At 38.8% G+C, this 7,577-nt stretch overlaps 1 protein-coding gene and 1 pseudogene across 1 annotated transcript in view; one reads left to right on the forward strand and one right to left on the reverse strand.

Moving 5' to 3' along the window:
* NEK5 (NIMA-related kinase 5) overlaps positions 1 to 7,577 on the reverse strand; it is a 194,645-nt gene that overhangs the window by 98,461 nt on the left and 88,607 nt on the right. The window lies entirely within an intron of this gene.
* LOC102815823 lies at positions 1,102 to 4,888 on the forward strand (annotated as a pseudogene).

Raw genomic sequence — 7,577 nt, forward strand, 5'->3', positions numbered from 1 at the left:
AAAACAGGGAAGTAGTTAATCTTAAAGTCCAGAAACAGAGGACTCAAGGACCGTCAAGGACGAAGAGCACACGTGGAATGCGGGACCTTATCCAGAGAAGCAGCGACACCAGAGATGGAGGCTGAGATGGGGACAGGAAGAGAAGGAACAACTGAGGACTCCATGGGAAGAGAGGACTCTGTAGGAAGATTCATGGGAAGAGAGGGACTGAGAGCTGATGGTCAGGAGGCAGACTTGCAGAATGTGCCCTTTGGTGGTGTAAATTATTACATATGCCTGAGTGTTTAAAAACAAACAAACAAAAAGAGCTAAAATGAATAGAAAGAAATACTGTTAACTGTTAATTCTTGTAATGAAACAAGGTGGATGATTTGTTGAATGTAAAACTGATGATCTGCCCTGTAAACTTTCACTCAATTCACAATAAAAACTTAAAAAAAACAAAAAACCATCATGGTCTTATGGAGTTCATACTAGGGATGCAAGGGTAGCTTAAGATGAGAAAAATCAATGAAAGTAACTCACCACCCACAATTAATGTAGTAAAGACATAGCAAAGATCCAAAACCTTGCATGATAAAAACTCTCAGCAAAATGGGAATAGAAAGGAAAATTTCAACATAATTAAGGGCATATGGGGAATGCATTGGCTCCATAAGATAAGCACTGTACTGAGAATCACAAGGTCTATGGTCAGAGCTCACCAGTTGCTTGTGAGGAGTAAAAAGAGGCTCTCTGCTTCTGCAGATTTAAAAGCCTCACAAACCCTATACAGGGTCACTACAAGTTAGAATTGACATAAAGACCTTAATAACAACAAAAAATGTGCAACGTTATTGTCAGTAGAGAAAGACTGAGGGCCCTTCCCCTGAGAATGAGACAAGGATACTCATTCAATATTATACTAGAAGTCCTAACCAGAGCAGTAAAGCAAGAAAGGAAAAACAAAGGATATTCAAATTGGAAAGGAAAAATCAAAACTATCCATATTGATAGATGACATAGAAAATCCCAGAGATTCCATAACAAAGTTACTGGGGCTTCTAGAAGGGTTCATCAAGGTGGCATGGTACAAGTTCAACACACAAAAACCAGGTGGGGATGAATGCCCCAGGCAATGAGTTGCATGGCCAGGCCTCAGTTGATGTTGTTGCATACTCCCAGCCTCCTCCCTCCCCTGCCTTCTCTGGAGATGCTAAGGGCCAATGGTGTAGGCGGATGTCCTGCAGAGCTGTGTTTGTGGCATGAAGCATTGACTTGGATCATAAGGAGCTCATCCATGATATCTCTTTTGACTTCTAAGGTCGGCCTATGGCGATCTGTTCGTGACCACAGCGTCCAGGTCTGGGGTAAAAGTGAAAATGGAGATTGGCTTTGAACTGCTAGCTGGAATACATGAGCTCATTCTGAGTTTGGATAGGTTTTGGCTTCTGGTTCTTTTGACCTAAGAGCTGCTGTACCGGAAGAAATTGCAGGAGAATCAAATGATAAATTGTGTGAACAGAGCCATGAGTTAAGAGGACAATTCTAGCTGATAGCAGAACATCAGTTATTGATATGAAATTTGCTCCCAAGTGTATGGGTCTTATGTTAGCAACCTGTTCAGCTGATGGTATAGTAAGAATATATGAGGCACCAGATGTTATGAATCTTAATGGTCTCTGCAGCATGAGATCTCATGTAAGTTAAACTGTAGTTGTCTTTCTTGGAAACCTTTAAGCTCTCATGCTCATTCCCCAATGATAGCTTTAGAAAGTGATCACATTTGTCCAAATGCAATGCCCATGGTTCAGATTTTTGTATATAACGAAAATACCAGAAAATATGCAAAAGCAGTAACTCCTAAGGCTGTCACCAATCTTGTACATGATGTTGCGTTTGCTCCAAATTTGAGGGGATCATTCCAAGTTCTAGCTGTTGCAACCAAATGTGCAAGAATTTTTACATTAAAACCTGTGAGGAAAGAACTTACTTCCTCTGATGGATCAACAAAACTTGAAATCCATGTAGTGGTTCAGTTTGATCATCGTAACTAAGGAGTTTTGCGAGTGAGACAGAATATAACCATGTAAGACTGGAAAGTTAATTATATAGACAACTGGAAGTGTACTGGGATTTTGAAAGGTTACGGGAGCCCAGTTAATGGGAATTCTCAGCAGGAAAACTCAAATCTTCTTCTAGGCTCAAATGCTCCAAATCTACAAAATTCATTAAACAGATCTTCTATTGGCAGAAAGCACAGCTGAGTACAAGCTAACTGGAGTAACTTTGCTGTTTTGCTACCTTGCCTGTTACAGGCACACAGGAATGGAAAATGAGCTCCTTTTCCTCTTTCCCAGTGTTTGACCTCCCTAGGATACACCAGCAGCTCTTTACTACTAAATGTAATTAAACGGCCTATAAAAAAATACAGCGTATATAATTTTTTTGTGCAACCCAGCTTCTTGACACAATTTGAAACTTTTGAAATAAAAACAGAGACACTTTTTGTTTAAACATTATCATCAAAACAGGTTTTTGTTTTTGTTTTTAACAAGAAACTAACATGAGTTTAAAAACTAGAAGGATTGTTAACATTCTTTTAAGTAGTTGGGAGGAATGAAAATACCACTTTATTTCATTTGGAAACTCTAGGTTGCTTTTATTTTCTAGAATAGTAAGCTAACAGAATGTATTTCTATAATTTTAATTTGAAGACTGAAAGAATAAGATTATATAGAGTGCTAGTTTATTTGCCTTTTGTAAAATTGGTTTGTCCATCCATTTAATACAACTCTGTCATTTCTTTGTAATATTTTAAAATCATTAGTAAAGGAGTGAGAGAAACAGTTGTACTAAAATGAAAGTAATTTGGACAGCCTGTAGCCATGTTCAGCATTTGGTAGTGCTTCACTTGTAATTTGTAAAGTGCAAACAATTGCATATGAGCAATTGATGGTCGGTTCCACAATCTGCCCCTGGCCTTGTTTTGGTTGATGATACATGGAGCTTTCCCATCGTCTCTTTCAACAGATGCAGTCAATTTGATTTCTGTGTACTCCATCTGGTGAGGTCCATGTGCATAGTCCTCTCTTATGCTGTCTAAAAAAAGTATTTGAAATGAACAAAATCATTGGTTTTGCAGAATTCTATCATGCGATCTCCAGCATCACTTCTATCACCAAGGTCATATTTTCCAACTACTGATCCTTCCTCTTTGTTTCCAACCTTTGCATTCCAATCGCCAGTGATTATCGACATATCCTTATTGCATGTTTGATCAATTTCAGATTGAAGAAGTCGATAGAATTCTTCTATTTCATCCTCACTGGTTTTAGTGATTGGGGAGTAAATTTGAATACTAGTAGTATTAACTGGTTTTCCCTGTAGGCGCATGGATATTATCCTATCACAGCAGATCTCGAGATGTTCTTTTTGACGATGAATGCAACACTATTCCTCTTCAATTGTCATGTGATTTACTATTTAAGGAATGGCATACTGTTCCAGGAAAGAACAAACAGAGCTGTGTTGGAAGAGGTGTGCTTGGAGGTGCTCCTTGGAGGCTAGGATGGCCAAACTTTGTCTCTCAAACTTCGGACATATTGTCTGGAGGGACCAGTCGCTGGAGAAGGATATCTATCATGTTTGGTAAGGTGGAGGGTCAGAGAAAAAGAGGATGACCCCCAGGGAGATGGATTGGCAAAATGGCAGCATCAACGGGTCAAGTGTGGCAACAATTGTGAGGTTGGCCTAGGATCAGGCAGTGTTTCGTTCTGTTGTACATAGGGTCGCTATGCATTGCTACTGACTCGATGGCACCTAACAACAAAACACAAACACCTATGTAAGTTTTTAATTAGCATTCACATGGCTTGAGGTTTAGTTTACTCAAAGTGGAAATTTGGAAGTGCTCTAATATTTGAGAAGCAGTAAAAATTTTGCTGACATGTGTATGAAAATGGACAATTCTAAGTCTTAGGGTTTCTTCATTGACTGTTTCAATTAGTTTATATCCTGTAAGAGGTCAGGACTGGATAATAAAAGTGTACATTTTAATCCTAAAATGCATAGGTATTACCAGTAAGACAAAATTTCAGAAGAATAACAATATGAGAGGGCTTCAGAAAGTTTGAGGAAAAATGGAATTAAGAGATGTTTAAGTTTTTGAAGCCCTCTTGTATGACATCATAATTCTTGGCCTTTTAAGTTATCAAAATTTTATAGTGATTTTGAGGTTTTGAAGAAAAACAATTCATTGTATTTTTTTCAAAAGTATGTTCCAAGAGCCCTATTATGTGAACGTGTGTATTAATTGGTTCTAAGTATCACGTATACACTAAACAGTGTGTGCCTGTTGCTGCTACAAATGAAGCATTTCTTAAAGTGAAAAACAAAGCTAGATTTGTACATTTGTTTTGAACAGACTAGAAAATGTTTTAATAAAATTAATGTCTTTTAAAATTCATGCTGGTAATTAGAAAAAAAATCAAATTTAACAGATTGTATTTCTTCAAGTTTTTATACTTGCTTAAGCAATCTTGGTTTGAGTAATGGTTTTGAGTTTTGCTAGTATTTTTGGTTAGTTTTGGCATAAATACACTGAAGTTGTTTTGTTTTTTCAGCATGTTTTCTCTTCTTTTGCTCTCTTTGTACTTACTACTTTTCTTTTTATTCTGTGTTTTTGTTTTGTTTTGTTCCTTTATTTTTGTGTTTTGGTGTTTTGTTCTTGTTTCAGGTATTTCTTTCCCCCTCTGGTTGGAGACAGTCCAGTTATGCCCAGCTTCTTCCTCTTCTGGTAGAAAACTCTTGTGATGCTGACACTGCCAGTCTCCAACATCCACATCGTCACAGCAGACCACCTGTCTCACTGTCTCACCGCAGCTTACCTGAAAGTTATTGTTGTTAAGTGCCGTCAAATCAGTTCCAACCCATAGTGACCCTGTATAGGGTTCTTGAGGAGCAGCTGGCAAGCTACAACTACCGTCCTTGCAGTACAAACGGCTTTGCATCCCAGAGCATTAACCCACAGAGCCACACCAGGACTACCTGAGAGTAAAGGGGTTTAAAACACTGATTTAACAGTTAAAGGCCTATTTGCTGGTGGCGGTGGCGGTGTGCCGTGGAGTCAGTTCCGACTCATAGCCACCCTGTATAGGATTTCCAAGGCTGTAAATTTTTAGGGGAGCAGAAAGCCTCATCTTTCTCCAGCAGAACGGCTGGTAGTTTCAAACTGCTGACCTTAAAGTTAGAAGCCTGACTCCTAACCACTAAGCTACCAGAACTCCTTAAAAGCCTTTTTAACTACTTGGAAATGCTTCCATCCCTGGCTGCTTTTGTTTTTATTCATTTTCTATCAGAAGGTTTCTCTAATTTAGGGTTTGTCTTGCATGTTACAACCAGAACAGTGTTTGTGCTTCTGCATCAAAAGAATATATGCTTTATTGATTGACAAGCTTTAATTAAATAAAATGTGTACAAGCAACATTAACTGAGTTACACACAGCTGGCTTAAAAGTGTCTGTTCTGTAAACTTTATTTTGAACTAACTTATTGTCTTAAGTTTCTTAAGGAGTCTTGGTGTGGCTGCAAGTTAATGCGCTGGACTGCAAGGTCAGTTTGAACAAAAAGGTCAGTGGTTCAAGCTCACTAGATGCTCTTTGGAAACCCTATACAGGATTGCTATGAGTCAGACCAGCTGGATGACACTTAGCTTAAGCAACACTTAAGGTTTCTTATCCTGGTTAACGTGTAAGTATAGCATTATGAGAGCCCAAGGGCAGCATTGTTCTGGTAGCACAGTGGTTACAACTGCTAGACTCAAAGTAAGCAGTTTGAAACTGCCAGTTGGTCTGCAGGAGAAAGATGAGGCTTTCTGTTCCGTGAAAGATTTACAGCCTCAGAAACCCTATGCAGGGTCACTATGCATCAGAACCGACTCTACGCCACACCACCATCACCACCAGTGTAGTACTGCAGGATAATACAATGAACCATAGGTCGATTTGAACCGCAAGGTTGGTGGTTCAAACTCACCAGCTGTTCCTCAGACACCTTTACAGAGCCACTATGAGTCAGAACCGACTTGATGACACTTAATAACAACATAGCATTATGAAGTTCACTCTGCCTTTGAGACATGTTTTTGTTTTAAATTTTATAGGTTAATGTTGCAACTGACTAGTATATAAAAGAAATCATTTCGGTGTAGAAAGTAGCAAACCCATAATGCGGACTGTTTGGTCTTTTTTGTTTCTTAGGGAAATTGTCTTTCACTAGTTGGATATACAGGAGCTCTGGTAGCGTAGTGGTTACGAATCGGGCTGCGAACCTTAAGGTCAGTGGTTCGAAACTACCAGCTGCTCCACGGGAGAAAGATGAGGCTTTCTACTCCCGTAAGGATTTACACCCTCGGAAACCCTGTACAGGGTCGCTATGGGTCGGAACCGACTCGAAGGCACTTAACAACAACAACAACTTGGATATACTGTCTAAAGCTTTTGTAATTGTCCTGGTAGGTTATATAATAAAATACATTTTAAAAATAAAAAAAAAAAAAATTAGCTGGGAACCTCTACTCTAACAAGAATTCTGAAAAGGAAATCAAGAAAACAATATTATTTACAATAGCGTCCCAAAAGAAAAATACCTAGGAGTAAATCTAATCAAGGACATAAAAGATTTATACAAGGAAAACTTTATTACACTATTGCAAGAACCTTCAACAGGCCTACATAAATGAAAGAGCAATCCACTATCACGGATTAGAAGAATTAACATTGCAAAAACGTCAATACTGCCCAAAACAATCTATAGGTATAATGCAATTGTGATCCAAAGCCCATTGACTGAAATGGAAAAAAAAACCCAAAACTAATCATCTACTTTATATGGGAAAGAAAGAGGCCCTGAATTTCCTGATCTCAAAATACCGCCGCAGTAATCACAACAGCCTGGTAATGGTTTGATGACAAACACATAGACCAATGGAATAGGACTGAGAACCTCAAAGTAAATTCATCCAACTATGTGCAATGGGGAGTCCTGGTGTGGCACTGTGGGCTAATGCACTGGACTGCAAAGTCAGTTTGAACCCCAAGGTCAGCGGTTCAAGCTCCCCAGCTGTTTCTTGGAAACCCTAGACAGGGTCTCTAGGTAATAGAACCCACTCGACGGCACTTAACAACAACATGTGCAACTAGGAGCCCTGAAAACACTCAACTGCTAAACAAAAAAGGTAAGTAGTTTGAACCCATGTGAAAGAGATGCAGCAGTCTGCTTTTGTAAAGATGTACAGCCTTGGAAACCCTATGGGCAGTTCTATTCTGTCCTATTGGGTTGCTATACATTGGAATCAGCTCAGTGATTTAGTTTCGGTATGGGAAGCTGATTTTCAACAAAGAGTCAGAGTTCATTCAGGGGAAGAACCAGTCTTTTAAACAAATGATGCTTAAAACTTGGATTTCATTTGCAGAAAAATGAAACAGGATCCATACCTCATACTATACACAAAAAACTAACTTAAAATAGATTATAGACCTCATGTTAAAGCTAAAACCATAAAGTTCCTGAAAGATAACAGGGACAAAGCTATAGGA

This window comes from Chrysochloris asiatica, unplaced genomic scaffold (assembly GCF_000296735.1).
Source record: "Chrysochloris asiatica unplaced genomic scaffold, ChrAsi1.0 scaffold00432, whole genome shotgun sequence".
NCBI lineage: Eukaryota > Metazoa > Chordata > Mammalia > Afrosoricida > Chrysochloridae > Chrysochloris > Chrysochloris asiatica.